This window comes from Falco biarmicus, chromosome 12, assembly GCF_023638135.1.
Source record: "Falco biarmicus isolate bFalBia1 chromosome 12, bFalBia1.pri, whole genome shotgun sequence".
In the NCBI taxonomy this organism is placed as follows: Eukaryota; Metazoa; Chordata; class Aves; order Falconiformes; family Falconidae; genus Falco; species Falco biarmicus.
Genome location: NC_079299.1, coordinates 13,029,532 through 13,054,360, shown reverse-complemented (window position 1 = coordinate 13,054,360; position 24,829 = coordinate 13,029,532). Strand labels below are relative to the sequence as shown.

Below are 24,829 nucleotides of genomic sequence, written 5' to 3'. Positions count from 1 at the left end.
CCATGCACCTATCAGGCATTGTATGAATCCTACCTCCATAGCAAAAGAAGTCTTCCAGAGACGAATCCATTCCTTAGACCACTTCATACACTGCTGGGAGCATCCCTGTTACCTGAAAGATGAGGTAAAAGGCTGTAGTAGTTTAAGACCCCTGTCTTTCCAGTAAGCATAGTCTCTTGATGTGGTTGACATGGTTTTGGTCTAATAAAAGATGCTTATTCCCCCAAATACAATTGCAAATTTTATCCTCATGAACTTTTTACCCATATACACTGGGAAACCCTTAGTTATAAAGCTGTGTTTCCATTTTACCTGTTGTTGCCTACAGCCTTTCCTGAAACCCCAGTACCTTGATCTCCTCATCACACTGTCTACATCTAAACTAAGAGTTCCAGTCCTCTAAAGCTGCCCCACAGATAAATATAACAGAGTTAAACACAGAGTGGCATTTCTCAGTCTGTATTCTGCTTTGTATCTGCTTGACCCAGAAGAGGCTCACACATCACATTCTATGCAGCTACGTAGTCTGGCTGAATAGAAGCTCTTGCCTCTGTATTCAGTCCTTGCCTCAGTTGTACCTGCAGCCAACAGCTAGCAAATTGTTTCCAGATTAATTTACCTGCTGTGTTGGTGTTCAGTACTCCCTTGAAGAACTCCTCTTGTTTAGTGGCACTTTTATCACTCCCCCTTTCTGCACACTGTGCACTCTCCACAAACACTTCCAAACTCTCTCCAGGTGACGGTAGCTTCTCCAGTTCCTGCACCTCCTCCCAAACGCCATGCATCGTGGGGACTCAAGATTGACACAAAACAAATGACAGGCTTTGGGCTGCACTTGCCTAGTGATTTTCTGCCTTTTCACTGTAAGATTTCATATTCACCAAAATATCCACACAGGCATCTTATTTTCCCCCAGAAATAACCTTCTGAAGCCTGCCCAGCAAATTCTGAATACTTCCCTAGGAACTCTTTCAGACTTCTATTTCTCTCTCTGCTTTTTTTCCTCAGTATCAATGTGGATGTCATCTGCAATTCCTTAGGGCAAAGAAGATTTTGTTAGAGGTCTGCTTCATCCCAGAGATGATTTTCTAACTGACTGCAAACCAAGTTTACCCATTACACAATAGGCTGTGGCAAAGAACACCATTCCCCATAACCAGTCCAGTGGCTAACACGTTCACAGGGAGCAGGCTTCATGCATCGGTCCACCCCAACCACAACTAGCAAATGTTCTAACCACTGCGGTGACTAACAGGGTGAGGTCCTTTCCCTTTCTTGCCTATTGAGCGAGGATAAACATGTCCTGATCTCATAAGACTAAACCCCACAAGTGAGACATCCCTGCATTGTGTAATCCCATCCAGGATTAGTCAGAACCTGGGGAGAAGGAATTATGAAGACTTTTAATTAGGAGTGTTGCTTTCCATACACATACTTCTGAACTGTGTGCACAGAATCTATTCAGTTCTAGCCCTTTTTTTTTCTATTTTTTTTTTTAACAAAACTTCAATTTGGGACTTGAAAATACACTGACATTTCAGCAAATCCTAAGCCCTACCCAAAACTTGAAAGATTCCGTCAAGCTTGAGAGTGCAGGAGTATATTGGGTTAAAGAAGATTATTGTGAAAACCAGTTGTGCTTAAATGGCTGAAAACAGAGAACTACAGGAAACCTGTAGTACTCACATCCATTTTAAGAGCCTGGCCTTACTAGATAGGCTTCGTTCACAGGGGCTTTAGAGGTGTGATGGAGAACGCTCAGTTACACAAAACTGCATGGGCAGCAGAGGCTGAATAGGCATAGCCCAGCACGATGGTTCACCGTTACCTGTCTGCTGAGCTGTGAAGCAGGAGCAGCATTGTTTCTATTTAGTGGTTGTAGATAAACTGGCAAAAGTGAAAGAAAATCAAAGCCAAGGGTGAAAGGGTGGGGTGAAAATAATATAAATAGTGAGAAAAATGGAATACCAGAGATTTTATTGCTTGCTAATGGATTTAACAAACCCAAATATGTGACAGACTAGAGCATCCCTGTTGCTTAATTGTAAAACCATACACTTTCCAAAAGCTAGAGAAAGCCACTGTAGATATATAGCACTATTGTAGTCTTTCCTTGTAAAGCAATTAAGTTACACCATGAAGAAATGTTAGCTCTGGAAAACTAGATTTATACAGAGAAAAGGGTGTCAATCTGGGGGTTGAATTTACTGCAGTCTCCTAAAGGGAAGATCTTTGAAACCAAACCCAAACTTTATTTAGGCATTTCTGTCTTGTTAAAGTACTTTACAAGGTGTTACTGTATACAGCTGAGGTTCACACACAAATGTCATTTGCAGCAACACTTCAAGAAAAACCAAGAAATTGTTTAAAAGGCATTTTATGATAAACTATGTATCATAAATGCAGATTATGATAATAATACACTGCAATTACTGCATGCTTTTCAGAAACTCTCAAGTGTCAGTAAAACACCAAACAAGGTGTGGTAGTGCAGGGAAGATACCACAAAGCAAGCTCAAGAGTAACATTTTCAGTGCATTAACTGCTCTTATAACTGCCTGTTTACTCAGCATTGTGTGTAGCCATTTTAGATTTGCCCTGGAGCAAAAATGTGAGGTGGGAGCATGTGATGGGGCAGGTAGAGAAGAGCTGACAGGCTGTGTGCTGTCACCCTCAGCCAAGTGCACTCACCCTGTGACTCGTGGTGACCACAGCTACCTTCTGTTATCCATCTGGAGCTGCAAGCCTGAGTCGCAGGGCAGATCCACCAACACGGTGGTAACCTGGGAAACTAACTCTGGGCATCTCCATCCCAGCTAGTCACGTATTATCTGGTTCCTGTAGCTTTGCTGCATGGCTGAATTGTTTGGAGATTTCTGCTTTCAGGCTCGAGTGATGAGGGAGCCCAGTGCTGGAGTCTGACACAGTGTCAGGGTTATAGGCACCACTAGACAAGTGGCTGCTTTACCAGCAGAGAATAGCAGAGAAATGAGAAGTGTAATCACAGATGAGTTCTAATTAGAAAATCAAGGTATAAACTATTCTCCTGCTAGCCTGTGTGCCAGCAGGTCTGTTTTTCTTTTGATCTGAAGCAGATTTGCAGATCCCAGGAACAAAGCAGAGTCATTGTTCTTTCAGATCCCACTATTGTTCATCCACTTTGCTCAGCCTCATCATATCCCCCATCAACAATGTCCATTTTTCAAATTGGACCACAATTGCTTACGTGCTCTAATAGGCTTCTACCTGTCTTTTCATAATTTATTTGCCCTCTCTCAAGTTCCCACCACTGTAACCGTTAAATATAATTCCATACTCTGTTGTCCCTCTGATGTTTTAATCTTAAAATCATTTTTCTTTACACCTGACACTTCTTTGAAAAACTCATAGCTCAACTGCATACGTTTCATTTAAGGCTGTGGTTTCTGGTCCATGGAGTAATGCTGCTAGCTCATCAGTTATTTATAAATTTCTTTTTTATGCCAGTGCAATGCTTTTCACAGCTGGTGGTGTTGATTTCTTTGTAGCTCTCTCTGTATAGCATATCTCCTTTTATCTGATAAATATTTACCCTCTCAATAGAAGCTCCAGCAAAATCACCTTTCTACATACCATTTTTTTTCTTACAGTTGAATTGGTGCTTCATTTCAGCAGTTTGCCCATTGATTCTCTCCCAGGATGAGGCCACTTTGTAACATCTAACATCTAATGCAAGTCTAGACCAAATACACCAAATTTCTAATGCATCTGAAGAGCATTATCAGTAACTTGAACATCCATAATGTAATGCCAAACACATGACCAAAAAACTCAGCCCTTGACCAGATAAATGTCATGCCTTACAATAGAGTAGTCACCATGAACACATGGTGACTTTTGAAGACATTTGGAAGATTAAAATTTCACTCTGAATGATAAAGAATGCTTCCTTCCATAACAAAAACCTTGTTTTGTCAACAAGTCACTCATGTGAAAAAACAAAATCACTCATATAGGTAAAAAACACCATAACGTTTTTTTCCTTTGGTAGACAGTAAATGTTGCAATGAGAAAGGAGCTGGGATATGTGGACATGACATCATTAATCTGAAATGATCAGTCATCAATAGAAACAAAGCATCCAAGAAAGAAAATAACAATTCCCTCATTTTGATGTTTCACTGTTTTGTTCTGCCACCACCATCCTCTCTTAAGGAGCAGAGCTTTCGTCCTCAGAACTTTACATAGAACTACATTGTTTGCTGTAAACGTGACTTTTTGGAGCAGCTTCAGGTAGAAGTTAATGTACAGACACCTAAAATTTGTTCCTTACCAACCCAGATCATGAGATCATCTGATCATAATGGATTCCTAGTTCTTGAAATCATCTGATAATATTGGATTCCTAGTTCTTTTTATATTTTTCACATTATCCTAGCCCACAATGTTTTTTTTTAAAAAAAGATTGACAACATGACATTTATCTGATGTAGTGTGGTCTTTTTAAGGTCTGCAATATGAACACATTCATTCATCTCAATGAGATCTCTCGTTGCGAGGTGTCTTTCAGCATCTCCCCAATAAAAGCATCACCGGTCAAATGTTACCAGGAGAAAAGTGCAGCAGGCCAGGCAAAGGCAAGCCTTCAGAGCATGGGGGAACATAGCTGCCTGTCTTCCAAGAAATTCCCTGCCTGCAAAGGGAAAGGATCACTGATGCTTCCCAAGAGGGAAGCCTTCCTCCCGCTGCAGTTCCAAGAAAGTGTGAGGGAAGGAATGAGAAGAGAGGCAGGAGAAGCACACAGGATCGTTATACTATAACATGCTTCAGGCTCCAAATAGCTATAATCTGTCCCTTGATTCCAGCCTCTCAATTCATATCTGTAACTTCCATCAGCAAAAATCTCAAAATATTTGTGCAGTAAGCTATTTTGCACATTTGGCTATTAAAATCAGTGACAGAAAACATTCAAGTTGCACCAGATGCTTCCTCAACATGTAGTGGGCTGTACATTGATTTATAGAATTTTTTCATTAACACTGTGTTTCCACATTGCTGGATACATTTTCTGGCTGGTGTAAATGAAATGGACTTCAAAAGTTATGTTGTTACATGCACTGTGCAGAATATATATTTCTATCTTCTCTGTTTCACTACAACAAAACTAAAACCAAACTAGTTAAATACTTTAATAAATGCAACATAGATTTAATTTTAAGTCATTCAGTATTTCTACAGCAAAAGGTCTCGTAAATGTAAGATACTTCAGGCCGTTTACTCAATTGTTAGCAACTTGTCTATGGGAAAGGATTATTGCATACATGATACAACTAGCTTACAGCCAAATGCCAGCTGAAGAGGGTTATCTTGATTTGTTTGGTAGGGTTGGGTTTTCTTTTTGTAATGGTGGCTTTCATTTTATTAATAAAACAGAGATTTCCTGGCAATTCATACTCCTATAATTTATAAGACCTGTAGTCTGGCAGTCTTAAGTGGTTATCTAGGGGTTTAAGTAAAAGGAAGATGACCTCTGTGCCACTGAAACAACACAAGTTTGTGGTCTGTGCTACAACTTTTTTGATTGGAAACTCTCCCAAAGCTAGAAGAACATGAATTACATTGTATTTTGCTGACTAGAGTTAATAGCCAAGATATGGTCAAAATAATTAGCTAGATTTAAAATAATTTAGGGCAACAAATTGCAAGTTGCTTGATGCTAAGTTAAACATTAGTCTGTGATGTCACACAAGCCAAACAAGCCACAATTGTGAAATATTTCACTGTTCTGAATATTTTTTTTCTTACCACGACACACTGGCTTCTTTGGAAACTGCAGCACTGAGCGTGATGTTATGTTTCTCAGACTGAGGAAGCGTTCTGACTGACTGATGATGATTTTAATGTGGGGCTTTAATCTAGTTAAACCACAGGGCTCAGTCAGAGCAGATGTTCAGAGTGTTTCTGAGCTGACAGCCCTATATCCTTTCAGCAAAAGCACATACACTTTTATTCCTCTCCCAGAATCTCCACATACAGTATTTCAGGACACACCAGCCCAGGTTGCAGCTAGGACATAGCTGTACTCCTAGCAGCAATTAGATACAGTTTTTCTCATCTGGGCTTTCAAAATCCCAATGCAGGCATTCTGTTATAAACAAACATCTGGTCGTGTCTCAGTAACAAAGAAAGATAAAGTGTTTTTGACAGAACCTTGCCCTCCGGTCAAACTTTGCTTTTCACTAGTGTCTTTCATTTATTCCTTTTTGAAGACCATTTGCACAGGCCTCTAACAGGATGTCAATAAGCAGATTCACTGATATGGAGAAAAGTGATTCAATACTCTGAGTATAGTTTTTAGAGCAAAGAAGGAAAATTGGGAGCCTGTAACACACAAAAAGTATACAATCAAGTACAACAGATCAAAGCTGGTATGATGCAGTGACAAGGGGTTTCTAGTTGCTTTCACTGAGGTTGAAACGTGATTATTTTATCTCATGCCACACAAAGGAAAGCCACAAATATCAGCACAGTGCAGCTAAACTGCCATCCCTTCACACTCTTAGCCATACTCTCTTACCATGAGCACCAGAGGTCTCTTCCCTTGTTTCCATGGCAAAATAAGTTGGCATTTTGAAGTTCAGAAATAAATCCCATCTTTGCACATTAAACTTTACACAAGCACCTTTTTGTCAGCTGGACTGGAATCTCAGAGGTCTCCAGCAAAGCTGGGAGGGGACCCAGAGGAGAGCCACAGCCAGGGGTACTGACCTGCCCAGGAAAGTGTTCTTCCACATCTCAGTCCTCATCTCTGTTGCCTGAACCAAGAAACGCAAAGTAACCAAAAGCCTTTGATTTGCTAAAAAGTATTCACCAATACAACAATGCAGTAAGTGCTGAGATTTTACTGACGCTCCTTCTTTAATATGTAGGCTAGATAGAAACAACATAAGTAGGGTACCCTTGAAAAGACAGGTGACAGCAAGCATATACCAGTTTCTTTAACAGTATGAAACAGCAGATGCCAATAGCTGAATCCAATTGGATGTTAATTAAGGATGCTATCCTTAAATAGCCCCTGAAATACACCTTACAATCGCAGTTCCTTCAGACATTAAGAGGAACTGAGGGAATGTATCAGTTTGCACCTTCCAGAAGACACCACCAACAATTTCACAGAAGAAAGACCAAAATAGAACTTTCATTTTAAGTGAAGTTATTGAAGGTTGCAAAGGACTAGGAGGGGTTCTTGGGATACAGAACGTGTTGGGAGGCAGTACTGATATGGTGCTAGGGTCTCCTTAAGACATTCTGTATGTAGAGTGGGAGGAGGAGAAGCCCATTTGATGTTAATTTATTCTTTTCCTTTCAGAGCCTTCATTGCATACCAGCAACTATCCTCTTGGCTCTTGGAAGTGTTTGGAGAGGGGGAAGGAGAGAAAAAAAAAGAAAAGAGAGAGATATGAAGTTGAAGGCATAGAAATTCTGGAGCAATCTGTAGACAGAGCACAGCTGGAGAAACTGGAGATCACATTTTATTCAGTCTACAAACTTAAAACAAATACTTTTAAGCACATGCAAAATTCTCTGCTGAAACTGCCTCACTGGCTGTTTCCCTAACATCTATCTATAGATGCAGCCAGAAAAAGCAGTCTTTTTAATGTAAATCCATACTCTTCATATCCCCTGTGTACCACCACATTTTTTTTCCTCTTTAAGAAACAAAGCAAACACTCTGTAGCAGCAGATACGCTAATTGTAGTAATCAAACCAATCTGCGATGTGTAATTCTTGGAAGGTAAATATATTCCTCTTATAACAACAAATGGATTATTTTCTTTGCATACCTTTCTCCCAAGAGAAGGGATAACAAAATTCTTCCATTGGCGTGATGCTGAGATTTCTCTCCTGGGCTCTGTAAACAATACGTTATAAGAGGTTATCCACATGTACTGTAAATACAACCTGTTTTTACAACTAAGCTACTACAAGAACATAAATGATAAACCAGTTTCTTCCATGTATTCCCCACATTTCTCTTTAGAAAAAATCAGATTTCACTAACAATGAAAACTGGTATTTTAACCAGAGGTGATTTAGCCTTTGGGGCTCAGTGAACAACATGCAATTATCTGTAATATTACACTGCTCTGTGGGTTGACAGCTCATATTTGAGCTCCAAGTGACTGAAAATAAAACAGCCTCCAAAAGCTCCCCTGCCATAAACAGGAAGAAAAACCCCACCCACCTACACAGACTGAGGTCCAGCATTTCCCAATAGAGTAATGTGCAGTCAGGATTTGGAGGTTTAGCTAGTCCTGCACAGCTGTCCACTCACACAGCTAATTAACATTAAAGCTCACACAGTAGCAAAGCAATTTAATTCCACGTCTTGAAGTTGTTATTCTCACTGAGCCAGACCCAGAGACCATGGATGTGAACTCCGCTACAGCGACGGTTGCTTTCTGCCCTGTTGTGCCATTTGTCTTTTGCATATAGTACAGCACTGCATATACAGCATACCAGGCTCCAAACCAAACCATACCAGCTGACCAGGCTCCAAAAAAAGCTAACACGCAGGGAAGAAAAGCAGTTTTGCTACAGCAGCATGGAGCCCTGCATTTGTTACGTATACCCTCCTGCTCTGCCGAAGACCTAGCTGCACACTGTGGTATAGGAGGTCTGGCTGTGGTACATCAGGTAGTGCGTTTAAAGCCAGTTCTGATATATCCGGATTACTGGAGTGTGCAACATGCTATATCACCTTACAGCCCTCTGACATTACGCTGATGGGCACCAGCTGAGAGCCTCAAGTCTTGTTTCCAAAGAAGGCAAAAGGAATCCTGCACTTGACTTCTTCAACTCGTTTATTTTTTTGGTTTTCAAGCCATAGCTAGAGGTAGATGTGCTCCCTGAGAGATGGGAAGCTTTTCTCTGTAACCCTTTTTATATCTTTAGGTATCGAGGCAGGAGCACAACCTCCTATCACCATATACAGTACAGCTAACGGTGAGTGTTATTTCCTGTCTGGAAACACAGAGGCTACCACATTAGTTAGCTGAAGTTGTAAAGCTCAGAAATTGCAGCCAGACACCAATATGCCCTACAGAGGGTCTCAGGTGTGCAGTAACCCACCTTCATCATTACTGACACACATAAATGCATTAATTCATGGAGTTGATCCACTCCTGAAGTATCAACACTGCAATACAACTATTCTCATAAACTGTTGCAAACTAAATTAAAACGCAGCTATTTCAGCATGCCATCCCAAAGAAGGAATGTATTTTTGAAAAGAAAACCTCCTTTTTCCAAAAGTCTTTTACCCACATAAACAGACTGTGGCCTTGAAATTCTCCCTTTAGCTTCCTTGCTCTATTCAGCTTTCCAGCAACTGATCAAATAGCAAGTATCTATAAACTTCAGAGCATCCCTGCAATTCTTTCCCCATATTTTCTTGGATTTTCATCACCTTTCCTAATAGGCACCAGAAAGTGACCTGCTTTTCAATTAAATAGCTCATCAAATTACAGTATGCCCAGCAGGGACTCTCAGACCTACAGCTACCTCAGCTGTTGGTGTTCACCACAGGTATCTTGTCCAAACAGGTTTCTTCTACCCTGAACAGAAAGCCCTATCGAAAGCCCTACAGGACAAAAACCGTCTCATACTTCCTAGCCTTGTTGCAGTGCCACCGTAGACAGAAGATGCCCAAAGGAGTAAATGCCATGAGGTGAATGGAGTGAACAGTCACCGTATGCCGTTCTTCCAAGGGCCTCTTTTCCTTGCAGGGAAGGCCGCCTGAACCATTCCAGCCGTATCAGACTTGCCATCTGCTTGAATAAACTAGCCTTGAAAATAATTTGTCAATCCACCTACATCAGCAACATTTATTTCATTAATTGGAAGAATTAGCTCTTTGTAGCAAGTCGAAGACTGTGGAGCCAAAATATACTGTACTTTCTCCCAAGTGACCCAGAGACCCTTGGACGAACTCTTGGGGTGCCATTAAAATGAATAGTTATATAGAAAAAATAGCATTTTAATGTTTATTTAACGTAGCTACCTTTCCAAAAAAAGGAACTTTCAACATTTTTAAACATCTGGTTGCCTTATTTTTCAGTTTGTTTCTCCAGTGGTATGAGCAGAACGTCTTCAGTTTAGAAAAGACAAGTCTGTATTCTTAGCCACGCGGATGCTCTCAGGTTACAAGCAGTGTGAAGGAGGAGGAGATATATAAATATCTTATAAAATTATTTTAGGACTGACATAACTAAATTTTAGAGGGCCAAATTCTGCTATCCATTATGCTACTGAGATCAATGAAGCTAGCCTGGAGCTACAGTTATATATACAATACTAGTCATTCCAGATGATGCTTCATTTTAAGCATAAAAATATTGCACAAGGTAAGGCAAGATGAATTACAACAGCTTAATAAAAGAATTAATTTGCTCTTTTAAATAGCTAAGAGTTTTACTATTGTAATCTAGAAAATACATTACCACAAACCTCCCAAGCATACACTCACACATATATACATACTTCTTTACACCAATACATATATATTTCTGAATAAAATTATAACAACAGAAATACTGATATATATTATGTGTTATACATGTAAGTTATATACTGTGTACTTGAGAGTCTTCAAGATCTATTGTATTGATAAACCCTCAGAGCATCCCCGGAATTTTTTCCTCCTATCTCCTTGGTTTATGATCAATCCCCTTTCCTAACAGGCACCAGAAAATAGCCTGCTTTTCTAATCAATAGCTTATCAGTGCTATCTAGGAGAATAATCACCTCTCCAGTCCTACACAATATTCTCCTACTTGCTCATACAATACTGTAGTCATGCTCCTAAAAGTAGCCTAAAACCTCCTGTTAACTTACATGACTACCACAAACTCTAAAACTTTCAGGATCACTGATTTCTAGCATGCAGAAATCCTACATGCAGGGCCTTCTTCCTTTTCAAGACAGACATTTGTGCTTGCATTCCTCTATGATAAAATGCCTGTTTTTCCAAACATACCCTATGAAACAGTCCCCCATGGTTAGCAAAAACGTCCTACCAGAGCAAAGTGTTATTACCTCAAGATATTTTTTCTAACAATAATTTCATACTTATTTCCAAATAACTGGAAGAAAAGAGTAAATTGAATAGCATCAGGCTAGCAGTCAGACTGACTGACTTCCTGAGTAAAAAAACCCTTTTTCACCCTTGTGATGATGATAAACTTTTTTAGGGTTTTTTTACAAAATATTTTTAATCCTTGTAACATGGAGTGAGTGGTTTTATCTCCTACTAATTATCTTAATCTAATCTGTTAAATGAGCAGCTTGTCATCACATTTAACTTTACCAAAAATTATTTAAATCTAATCTAGTTATTTGGCAAGAGCAGTTTTAAATAAAACTGTCTTCATTGGCAACAATTACTTTACAACCTTTAGCTAATTACATGTTCTAAGAAGATTTTAATGATGTTTATTCCAAATCACTGTCAGATTAGCCTACCTACAGTTATACAGATTATTGTATTTATTCTCCTCAACCATAACCTCCCATAGGCTTTTAATTTTTATTCCTTGGAATTTTTGATGGTTTTAAGCTAATATTTACACTGAATTCCCATAAAATAATTAAAATGAAATAGCAGCTCCATCTCACTCAGAACCCCATGACCTAGATTTGTTCGTTGTTTTCTGTAAATTTGCACAAAATTTCTCCAGGAGTCCATTCTTGCCAGACATTTCATAGTCACCAACACAAGATGTGTAGAACCACCTGCTTTGTGGTTCTGCTCTAATAGCTCAGCTATCATTTTTAGAAAAAAATTAAAACTCACATGTTAAATTCTCTTCAAGGCCTTAAACATCTCACATTACTATTGAGACTTAAAATCAGGTAAATAATTTTTGTTCTCTGTTGTGAAAATGAATGATCTAAACTTTGGTGTAGTTACTTAGAGTACTACAATATGTAAGTGACACCCTTCCTCACGGCAACTCAGTGTGCAATGCAATAAATGATTTCATGGCTGGTTAAATTGTAAGGCAAGGCTGGGGTGTTTAGTAATCACAAAAAGCCATTTATCGCACATACAGTCCATTGCCACTGACACTATACTTTCATAGGAGAAAGCATTAAAAACTTCTTTTAAGAAGGAAAATGAAAAAAACCCAATACAATTCAGGTTTGAAAGTATTTTGCACCAGCCTTCCTAGCTTTCCTACATTCAGGTTTTCAAAATACAGCATTTCTTTCTGAAACATTAGAAATTGAATCCACTCCCCTATGCATGGAACAAAATTGAAATTCTTGCAGGTGTGCAGTGTGAGTCTATGCCACACTATCTCTGTTCACGTATTAAGTAGCATTTTTAAAATGTATGCTCTTTCTAGTAAGGCAAACAATGTTCTCAAGGAAAAAGCCTTGCTGAGACACCACCAGCTGGAGCCAGGAGGGAAACTCTTCACATCTCTGGGTTGAGCAGGTTGGGACAGAGACGATTTTCTGTGTCAAAGGTTTTTGGCAGCTGAAGCAACCATCTGCAGGTTGGCACAGCCAAAGTAGGAGTAGGATAATCACTTCATCTGTGCAAAGAAAAATGGCATTTTACTGTTAATTGGACCATAGAGCGATACAGCCCTGAGATGTGCTAACTACCTGAAGGATAAGGGGGTTGTGAAGATTATTTAGGAGATCATGCTCTTCTGACACCATTGCCGACGACAAGCTGTGACCCTGTGTCATTAAGTGGCAAGAGAAAAGTGAATTGATGTTTTACTAACAGAACAAGACAACCCAAAGGAGGGTTGTGGGATATATAACCATTCATAACTTTAAATTAATATATAAAGTGTGTAAAGTAAGCTATAAAAGGACATGTTTAAAAAATTATTCTTTGAAAATTTTCCTCTATGTGACTAACATCTGTAGGTCATTTTGTTCGCCAGCCCAAGGAGGTTTCAAAATATGAAAGAGGTAATGAACTGTGAGCAAGGCTTTGCCTTGCAAGAGTGTTTCTTTGATTTTTTTTTTTGGTCAGAATTGTAGCAGCCTCTGACCAGTCACAACAACATCATCAACTGGGCCTTTTTTGTTCTCAGCCTAATTTTGCAACCGGCAGATCTGTGTCCTCCAGCCCACCCTCATCCACAAGCAGCAGAGTAAATGCTGCCACGAGGAGGATCCACTTAAAGCAGATACCTATTTAAGGCCTGTTATAATCTCTCATCTGGAGTAACAAAACCCAGGTGCTCTACATAGCAGCTGCTTGTCACCCTTCCTGATAGCTTGGCAGGCCTGCAAGCGAAGAGAGATCTGAAACCTTGTGCAGACATAGTACATTTCATTCCCAAGAAAATGAAACCATGCTTGGAGTTTCCCTAAGTGATGGTTGTAAGAGGAGACATGGCACTGTCAGCACCTGTGTGGGAGCACCATTTGATGGAAACTGGGAACTTTTGTGTAATGCAGACTCAATCCCCAAAGGCCACGTGTGATCAGCCTCCTAAGAACAAAACATTTTCTTCCTCACATCACTGCTTTTTATGGGTGCTCTATCACCTCTAGGCTAAACTAAAAGACCGAGATGATAGTGCTCAGCTATGCCAACTACCATTCACACAGATGACTTGATAAAGTGGATGAACAATCTGCAAAAAAACCCTGGTCTTTTATAGAAATATTTATCCACTAAAGACCTAAGATGTTCTCAGTTTTCTTCTAACATTTTAACCCACCACAGTGTCTGGGCTACTCCTTTGTGTATACAGGGAACCTCCAGGCATCAGAAGCTCAAGGCAAGTTATCAAGGTCCTTCCAGTCCCCCTCCTACCTTTGCCGGCACTGCACATTTCAGGAGCTGTCGACACAGCTCCTTGTGTGGTCTTGAAACTGATGCTGTTCAACAGCAGCCAAAAGAGAGGGGAAAATCTGCTTTTTTATTTATATAAATCTGGCTAAGAGTTTTTATTTATTTAGAATGGAGTTTAAACTGTGCTTGACTCTAAATAAATAAAACACGTTATTTTCCCTCCCTACTGGTTGCCACCAAGCCGTGTGAATTTCAAAGACCACACAGACAGCAGCGGCTGTGTGGTAAGATGGGGACTGATGCAAAGGGAGGCAGCCCACCAGAGGCCGAGATCTGCAAGGCTTGCAGGTGAAGGAAGCATTATGAAAGGCTCACTTTAAGAGTATGGATAAGTGTAACTCTGAAAAAGACATCAGTTCCTTGGTTGTTGTGCTAATGCTGATCCTTCTTCCCTGTCTACCAGTGCATTTCTCCCCCACAGGATTAAGCCTTGCTGAAGTCACTCCTGTCCATCACAGTGATAACCCTCTGTTAACAGCAGTTCCATGAGAGTGCAGTGGTGGGGGGACAGGCAGGAAGAACGGCAGGACAACACATTTCAGGCTTCAGTTAAGTGGAGAGGAAAGGAAGAAACTATCTTTAAGATTTATGCCAGGCTGGACAGTAGCTTTAGTCAGACCCTTGAAAAAAATAAACTATATGGGAAAAACCCCACAGAGGTGAACATGCTGGGACAAGGGACTGGACTCCTCTTCCTCTTCAGTTAGCCACAGCCAACAATTCTGTAACATATATGTCTTCTTTTGAGCCTTTAAATCACAAATTTGATGGACCAAATACAACTTATATTTGGAGTAGCCCCTGGGATGAATTTAGGTCTAGCTTTATCAGAAGCAGTGTCAGATGAAAAATACATTAGAATTGTACAAAAAACTCCTTCATACCCTGCTTCACAGGTGAGTCATCTTACTCAGTGGTCAGCAAAGACACTGACTCCTAGTGTCCCATACCTGCGCATCCCTTATTTCTTCACAGGATCAGTAAATAGTAACTTTGACAAGCTGGCAAGTTCAGACAAGTTCAGTTCAGATCTTCTGAAATCATCAGGTTCCTGAGATATCTGCCAAAGCTCCTAGTGTTTGGAGGAAGGGAGAGAAGCAAAAGGGAAGACTGCTAACTCCTCCTCCTTTTGGCATCCAGTTACAAACAAATCTATTTGCTGCTCCCACACTACCTGCTTACAATGAATGCCATACGAAGCCATGCATTTGTGGAAAGCTCCCATTTTAGACCATCAGACAAATAAAGAATGGATCCCCCCAACACTGCTTGTCCCTGAACGGCTGCACCATTGATTTGCACTCTTATTTCTCCTCTTCTTCCAACACTCCTCCTTTTGAGAGCCAATACAGAAGAAATCACAAAATCCATCTCTTTTGCAGGCATCTTATTGTCATTGACCAAGGGCTCCGACCATGCCAAATTTTGCTCCTCACCTTTTCTTTGTGGTTTACCAGTTGTTAACTGAAGGAAGAACTGACTGCAGACAAAGTAATTTTTTCTGGTGAACTGTGGTCAGCATTTGACCTAAAGGGCTTAATTCTGATCTCACTGATCCAACTGAGGGACCAGCATTTGCCTTCAAAATTATAGTTATATTCACCAATACTGGTTTGAAAAGCCTACTCTTGGAACATGAAGGTACAATAGACTGTTTCTCAGGGACTGTCTATAAAGTCTGCTTGAAAAGGGTTGAATTTTCTAGTCTGTGCTAAAATGCGGTGGACAATAGTTCTATGAGGCAGACCATAGTCTGTCCATACTCATGATTAAAGTAGGCTACTTTACAAGTTTCAATACAACCCTCAGTAGCAGCATCTGCTGATCTGGTGTGAATGTGAACTTGCACATATCTCAATCCTGGGATGAGCATGAAATGCCAGTAGAAGGACTAGGGCACAATTAGCAGCAGCTACTAAAATTTTCTTTTCTTTTTATTTGGGAAAGAAGAGGGATCAGTGAACTCTTATATGTGAAAGAGAGAAAAAAGCTTAATACAAAGACTGACAAGGCAGAAACAGGTCAAAGGAGAGCAGGAAACTTACTGGGAGGTCAAGCCAACTGAAAAGCCTATGTTTTTCTCCAAATAAGGCAGACATTCAGAGTCCATAGCTTGTGAGGCACTTAGCCAAAGTCGAAGCAAGACCTACAAAACCTTACCATGAGACAGACAGCAAGATAGAAAAACATCCATATGTCAGCAGAGCAGCACAGTTGGCTCAGAATTTACTGTTGCAGGAAATGTCAGCAGACAGCCCTTATTCAGTGATGACTGTTGAATATGAAGAGACATAAGAAAAGGGCAGCTAAAGAAGCAGAGAGTGGCAGCAAACCCTCCCCAGCTGGGAAGGGTAGTGGACAAAGCACGTATCTCCCTGTGCTCCCATGCATACTAAAAACCAGAAGCAATTCTGAGAGGGGAAGAGACCAGTAACCCTATCTGGATTCACAATCTCTTTCCAAATTCAGCTAGTTCAGATAATGATGCAGCAGAAGCAGATTTCTGCAAAGAGCAGCTTGGCTTTTCTGGATCTGTTTTCTACTGACAGGCACGGAGAATATGTTGCTGCATGCTGGCTGCAGGGAGACTATCAGAATCCCACATGGATTCAGGATCCCTGCCCTTCAGTTAACACATCTGGCACATTTCCACCAAATCTGTTCAATGTGAAAGCCACCTATTCTTCTACCTCCTTATTTTCCTCTTTTGCCCTTCTGACATTCTAGGTGTAACATACACCGTAAAGGTATTCCTACACACAGTAGTACTCCCTTGCCCGCATCTCTCGCATTTTGCATCTTAGGTGAAATTAGCATAAATGCAGCCAAATGCAAGGGAAAACCACAAGCAATGGGTGCTGAGGATGAATGTAACCCAGAGTGACCTGTTAATCCTAGTCTGCAAGACCTTTGCCTGCCATAGCACCAGTCTTTGCAAAGACTATGAATTTTTAACTGCCAAGGACAAGGATGCCAAACTGGATACATGAGTCATGAACTCATCTCTTCTCTTCTGTGTCTTCTTACTAGATACTACAGTAAGACTTTTCCAAACTACTCAGACATTTTTCCAAAGACATTTTCAATACTATATTCTAACAACTGGGTTGAGGGTGTGTTTTGACTTTCCTCTTTTTTTTAAAAAAAAAATATCTTTATTCTGATTTCTGGGTGGCAAAAGAGAGAAGACTTAAATTTAAAATGCTTTAGAGATCCTATGAGAAACCTCTTTATATTTGTGTGTGGTCCAGCAGATTTGTCAGTTGCCTGACATTTTAATTTCCTGTTCCTCTCTTATGGTGAGATTCTGATTTCCTCTCTCTCTTTCTCCTTTCTCCATTACAGAAACCTAACAAGCATCTCTATTTCTACCATCTGTTTCCTATTCAATTTTATAAATATTGAAATAAACAATTAATTTGGCAAACGGGCATGATGTAGCATAGCTCATCTTCTGTCAACATATAACTCCTAAAATCCCTTTCTATTCTTTCAGCCCCTTATAGATATTAGCTCCTTTGCACCAGACTATTCATGATCTAACTCGTCAATGAAACTAGTCCATAAACCAAACTAAATGGTTTAATGCTTTTACATTAGAAACAGCCTTTCAAAGTATTCTGTGTCCTCACAAAATGCTGTGTCAAGACAGTCCAGTTGCAAACCACTCTATCAACTGTCTTTCTGTGTTTACACAATATAAAATGTGAAAGAACTGTCTATTCACAGTCTGATAAAACAGCCGTGCTGAGTAATATATACCCTGTCCTCGGTGACTAAATACATACAGTCCTCTGCTGGCAAGGATTTGTTACTGGGAGTGAAAAGATCAGGTTTACCTTTAGAGCAATCCCAAGCTGTTCAAATGGATATCACCCAATGCCTGTCTATTCCTGTTTCATACACCAGTGCAGCTCTCTGTGCTGGAATCCCAACCCATGAGATTCCTCCTGAATTTCCAATTGCCATTTCCACAGGGTAGAAACTATCCTTTCCTTCTGTGGTTCACTATGGCTTGTATCAGGGTGATGCTAAACTGTGACAGAGCTGCTCGGTGCCCATACGTCACACACAAAACCCTAACATACTATCTAGGAGTATTACTATGCTGCAAGAGCATACACGTCCTGAATACTAAGAACCAATTTAATAGATTTTGATTGTTCTTTACCACTGCTGAAATGCTAAATCATGCCTTTCAATGTATCAGATAAGCTTTGCTGTGGAAAACCATGCTAACCTACCACCTGTGCTAGCCAGGGATGTTAGATGATGTTAAAAATCTCCTGTGTTGCAAACTGCCGAAATCCCTTCTGTATTGTTCACTTACTCCTCACACGTGGATAAATACTAATGATTATCAAAACTAAGTCTGTCTTAGTTTTCAGCCCTCAGCCAGGAGTGAATGTAATTTTGTTCTTTTCTGTTTCTCTGCCCTTCGCTATAAAACTCCTTGGGAATACGCCATCCTTTTAGTATCAACCCTGTAAGGCCACAGGGGCGAGCCAGCCAGGGGCCCGGCACTGAGATGGCACAGCCAGACTTTGCCTGTCACCCAGAGGACCAAGACCTCCATATCCAAACTTGAGGAGAAACCATACCAGCCCCAGGAAAGCCCAGCAGGTATGTGGACCCCCTCGGGATGGTGACAGGGAGCCAGCTGCACTGAAAGGAGACGAAGAGGCAGCTCAGGACTCGGTTGCCTTTTTGCCAGCCAGTCCAGCCCGACTGGGACCAGACCTCACTCTCATGGACCAGAGTTGTGCTGGCCCATCCTGGAGCACGATCCAGCAGCGTGCCCCTTCTTCCCTTCTGCAAAATGCCACACAGATGTGCCAGACTGGGCCAGGTGCTCACCCTTAACTTGCTGGCCACCACAGCACTCACCAAACCTTGACCAGACCATCTTTCCTTTCCTCAGACTTGTGGTTGTGACTCTGAATTCATCTTCTGGATGTTTTCCCAGATGAACATGCCTGTAAATTTCTTTGGGGCTTCAAAAAGTCTTTTTAACCCATTTTTCCATATCACCACACGCTGCCCTGGAGATGTCTCTGAGGCAGATATATGGTGACATTACACATTCCTAGTCCTCACCAGGAACGGGATTGCAAAAGAACATTCCAATTATTGTAGGTTATGGAAAAGTAATCAAATCTTTCACGTGCCACTAAAATGTCATCATTTTATGCATTTCACAAAGAATTCTCTCATTATGTTAGATAGGCCTGGAGAGACTCCAGTCTCTGTGGGTTGCATGCATTCCCCCATTCTGTTCAGAAATTAAAAGCCTTAGTCTGTTTTTCAAGAAAGCCAAGTCACTTGGTGCCTGGCTACTGACCCAAAACTTGATGGCAATACACCTGATTTCTCTTACAAACTGACTTGGCCTTTTCTGAATTCGTTCCTCACACAGCTGTGTGCACAGCATTCTCCCCATATGCTTTGATAAAAATAACAATTGCACATGAAGAAAAGAGAGAGCCCAGAACGATAACAACATCAGCAACCGCTTGAGAAAAATTAATGCATGCTGCTGAACAGTACAGCCATTCACTGACACTGAATAAACAAGACAGCAAGTCTATAAGGCCATTAGTATCCCAATTTTTAATTTAACTAGACCCTTTTTTAATTTTGGCACAATGCTGCAAAAATACAACAGCGTTATACAAATGTTGCAGCATCAGCAAGAAAGCTTAGAGTTTGAGCAAAAGAGAATGTTAGCAACTCAGACTTTATGCATGCAAGCAAATAATTCTCACTTGCAAGAGGAAGGCAAAGTCTACATCTTGCTTTTTTCCATATCACCATAATGCCTAGAAGCCAAAGGCACCAGAGACTGGGCACTGTACAAACTCATAAAAGGACAGTCCTAAAACTATATTCTACAGCTCTAAGACTTCAACAACTGCATGAGAAATCCAGTGGCATGGTAGAGATAAAGGATGAGTAAGAAATGTCTGTATTGAGAAATACATTGGTTTTCAGTCTATGTTGCTTTAATCTGAACCCCTACACCACTGGATTTTATGTAATAAAACACGTCTCCTGATAACTTGCTGCAAAGTTTCTCCTTTTCCACAAGATCTTCATAAAATATTTTTCTGCAAAATCAGAGAAGTAGAAGAGAAAATCTACTTAAGGAACAAGTATAACACATGTTCCAGATTATCTGAAGGATCAGGGTAAGAAATGACACTGAATGCATCTTAGTAAAAAATGTCATATATTCTGTGCAAATGTCAGAGATTTCTTTTGAAAAGAAATACATATTGGGACAATACACTATAGGGAGGCACTAAAGATCCCTGTTCAGGGTGGCTGTGTTAGTAGCAGCTTTTAGTGCAGGTGTTGGTGTTTTGTCCTAGTGACACTAGTGTCCTACCTGTGATGGTGATAGTATTAGATATATCCAGTCCTACAGACTCCACTCATATAAGCAAATCCCATTGCACTGGCTGGTCACACTCCTGTATATAACTCACAAAAGAAAAGGTATACAACTGAGAGCAGTTTTTGAGCCCCTCTAGAGTTGCCTTTAGTGAGGAGAAGAGGAGGGAAGAAACTGCGAATTATTCACGATTTTCAGTTTATCCCTAATCCCTTAATTCTGTCGTTCTGAGGGTAGAGACTTTTGTTTAATGGCAGTGCCAGAAATAACAAGCTAGAATTGCATGTTTATGAAATGGGGTCTTAGTTACTTATTAGGATCAACTGGGCTTGAATTAATGTTGGCTCACATTCAAGAGCACTGAGTAGACTGAATAAGCATCACAGTTTTAAAACTCATTAATGGTTGTTTGTTGTATATATTTAACATACTAGAAACATCCAAGCACGTTAGACCATAGTTTTCTTATAGACACACAGATGTAGAAAAATATGGGTAATATAGCACTATATTCTTTGGATCTGTAGTTCTACTTACACCAGTGGTTGACAGATGAAAGTAATCCTAAACTTAACAGGGCATCTTTCACTACCAGATTTAAGTTGGGTTGGGGTGGATAGACACATCACATTGCTATCATCTGTGCTTTTATCTCAGAAGGCAGTTGACTATTTTACGGGTGATAAGCCAAAACAGGGCAGAAGTAGAGTTTATGTAAAAGTGAGGGTGTAATATAAGTGGAAGAGAATCCAGGCCAGGTAAAAAGAGTAGTTGACACCATGGATAGCATGAGGCTTTGAAAAACTTAATGCTGAAAGCCACCAAATATGGGAAAATTAGTCCACATTTTGAACTGATAAAAATTTCACACAAGATACTTGCTCCAGATGGCACATAAATGACCTGAAGCACAGGGAGGACAACAATTCACACAGTTTTAATGCACATCCCACAGGACTTCTTGTAATACTAGCTTATTTTTTTTCTTTTTTACTGTATAAAGGCCCATAATGCTTAAGTTTGCATGAGATCACAGCTGCATTTCTGAAGATTTGACCATGCAAGGATATTCACATAGAGGATAATATGTCAGGAATCACTGAGCACAAGAAATAAAGGAAGTGTGATTACACTAGCTTTCTGTTTCAAATCAGGAGCAAGCTTTTGAAGAAAATGTCCTCATCATCTTACCATGCTTTGCTTTGCACTTCAAACAGCCTTAGGGCTCACAAGATGGATTATGAAACTAAATTGGAAGACCCACTCCAGCAGCACACCTACTGCACTCCAACAAGTTACAGGTATGCAACCTACAGGACCAGTTTAGGAACAGTTCAAGGTAGAGCATCTGAAATGCATTTCACGTGGACATCAGCTCCTTGGTACCATTGTTCCATTCACACAAGGAGAAGGTAGAAGCAGAGGGAAAGGAAACAAAGCATGACCTGTCAAGCAGCTCCTCTACTCTAAGGCCAGTCCTGAAATCCTGACACTTGAACCAAGCACCTCCTGAGCTGATTTCATCCCTGTTGAAGGACAGTATGTTACCAAACCAGACCCAAACTAAAAAAATCACTTTCAAATTAAGGTCCCAAGGCAAAAACTTTCATCTGAAAATAAAAGCAAAACAAACTCACAGGTTTAACTGAAAGCGATGGCAGTAACAATAACACATGGCAATAATAATAAACATCTGATTTTTCATCAGAAGATTGGAAACTTTGACTAAAATGATTAACCTTGTCTGAGAACAAAGTTTTTCTAATTTTTTAAAAAAAAATTAGGAAAAAGAAATCCCTGTCTGTCATACACAATCACAAAGTAATGGTGAGTCAGACCAGACTTACCTCAAGCTGAGATTTGTGGTTCTCCCCACTGTTCCTCTGCCTGCTTCAGAACTATCACCTGAAGATAGCAGCTGCAGAACAAAGGTATTGAGAAGGGTGGGGAAAACAGGAGAATCACACATCAAATTATAAATATGAAAGCACATAGTATTTTTTAAACTAAAGTGTGTTTAGCAGAGGAAGGAAAAAAAATGTTACTGAATAATCTGAAAAAAGTAAATTGGGTTGTTTTATGCTGCCAAAGAAAATAAACCCAGCATCATTCAAGTTTCTCAGCATGGGCATGCAGAAGATTGCATGGAACACAAACACTAATACTAAAAAAAGGCAAACATCACCTTCCTGAAAATCATTTAGAGACCTAAGGCTTTTTGGAATCAGAGTGGATGACATCTCCATTCTGCAACATCTGAGTAAAGCAGCAGATTTCTTGTGGTTAAAGGGTTTCAGAAAAGATTCGTCAGACCTAGCATCATTTTGCAATCCCACATAATGTTGATTTCTTCATAAGCTCATCTTGATTCCCCTGTGGTTCTGGCAGCAATAAATCACAGCAGTTTAAAAGAAGGTCATGTACACATTTTCATATTTCATACACGATCCTGTTGCACAAAACAAATGATCTGGGGCACTTTGCTTGAGGGTTGTAAAGTCATCAGTTTGCTTTGGATTGACTTTAATATGTCTCTGTGGAATACTCTCATTCTTTTCTCCTTCAGAAGGACTCTGTACACTCATTTGTTCCCTAACTACTTTCAGGAAGGCCCTAAACTCATCCAAGATTTAACAGACCACAAAGCTTTCTCTTACAGGCAATTGGAGTACACAGGATCATGCAGTCCACCTCACTCCTGACTCCGAAGTGGGATCTCAAACCCTCATTTAGGCACCTTGGCTCCCTGAATAGTTTGTGAGGAGGCAAAAGCACCTGAAAGTAAGACAGAAAACCCACACACACCTAGAACCTGCACCTCACTGGGAACCTCCGATTTCCAGTACTGCCCCTCCAGAGCCACCATCCAGCTGCTTCACCATGCTACAGCCCAGCAAATCCAGCTCTCAGTCACCTCCTCAGGGCATACCCGCGCTCTTTCCCTCAGGTGCGCAAGAAGACTGCTCTGGTTCTTATTAATTTTATAAGCCCAGCATAACCCAGAGCACAAGGGAACATGGTACACAGGGACCCACATAATCAAAAAGTGACCAGGTTATGCTTAGCAGGGCTGGTGTTGGACTAGAGTTCATAATTTCAGCTGGATGAGACCTGGTTCCATGCTAAGACAGTCTGATGCTTTTGCACCCTTTGTGCCCTGGGGAATGTCTGGTTTCTTGGTTTCTGGTTTTCCCATCGACCATGGTACATGAGCACTTTGTTAGGGATTGCTGTGTGTGGTATTGTGTGCATGGTAATAATGTCTGGTATCAGGAGGCTACTACACAAGATCACTTCAGGACAGACCCTAAAGCTGAGCATATCTGTCCCTGACATCTTTTCGTTCCTTTTTGAGTTTAGTTTTAACTTTGCATCTCTAGGTTTTGTAATTGCTAATCAGAGCATATTATGTTGAGTCTCTCATTCACTAATAATTTCACACAATCTCTTACAATTGTTACTGGGTCTGTTTGGAAATATGGTTGCATTTAGTGATCTTATTTATAAGTATCAACTTCTGCCTAATATAAAATGCAAACCAAATTGCTGTATATGAGGAGCTTATTCTGTATTATCATAGAAACACATCTGCTTATATTTTCATTACATTTTTAGACCTACATGAAAATCAAACCCAAGACAATGTAGAAAATGAGCACCAGTACCTAGACCAGGTCTTATTTTAAAACAGAGATATGGATTTCATACTTTACGCACCCTTTTTTATACCAGACCAAAACACTATACAGGCTACTAACTTGAGCTACAACTTTTATTGTGGTTGAAATCTTGACCCTTCCTCCCAGAAACACTGTCATGGTCCCTGCTATAAACCCCAGAGCTAGTGACAGCTACAGATTAGCAAGAGATTAGAGGCCAAGGGGATTGCTCCAGACCCCATTTTCATGCTCCAGAGAAAAGTTATTGTATTATTTCTGCTACTGCTGCCTGCTGTCTCCTTGCTTCACACATGGTCGAGAACCCTCCCTGCTCCCAGTCTCTCACGCCTCCAGCCAGGCAACAACTTGTAATAAAAAGCTGATGCCAAAAATTGGAATCATAACTGTATATTGAAATGCTCCTCTGAAGTGCTTACATCCCCAACACCATATGGACCTAGCAAAGGATCTCAGAGAGGGAGAGAGGGGAGGAGAGAGACGAGAGCTTCTAGCTGAGAAGCACGCGGACTCATGCTAGCAGCAGCACAGCAAGCTGCTGGAACTGATTTACCACTAAAGCACTATTAACCAATAACTGACTTCTTCCAATTATTTGCTTCACAAACAATAATCAGGTTAAAATTAGTAATCTGAATATAAAACTTTTCTTAAAGGAAAGGGAGTGCTGCCCTGTGGGGGTAGAGGAAGAGGGAACACTCAGGAAAGGAAGACATGAAAAAGCGTCCTGGAGGTAGGAAATGTGTTTCGTATCAAGGCAGAGCTGCAGGACACCACACAGCACACTTTTAGCTCCCTCTCTCACCTCAGGGACTGCCAAATGCCACTGTGGTGACAGCAGGGATGAGCCAGGAGCCAGAGCAGAGGGTATGAGGCCCAGGGACGTGTGTG

The 24,829-nt window shown here is 40.5% G+C and overlaps 1 long non-coding RNA gene across 1 annotated transcript in view; it reads right to left on the bottom strand.

Moving 5' to 3' along the window:
• Positions 1-24,829, bottom strand: part of LOC130157845 (uncharacterized) — a 96,817-nt gene that overhangs the window by 58,916 nt on the left and 13,072 nt on the right. Inside the window, exons 2-4 of the long non-coding RNA XR_008825059.1 lie at positions 22,109-22,179; positions 7,824-7,891; positions 6,748-6,794 (exon numbers count right to left, since the gene is read on the bottom strand). This is a non-coding gene — a long non-coding RNA (uncharacterized LOC130157845). The remainder of the gene's footprint in view (positions 1-6,747; positions 6,795-7,823; positions 7,892-22,108; positions 22,180-24,829) is intronic.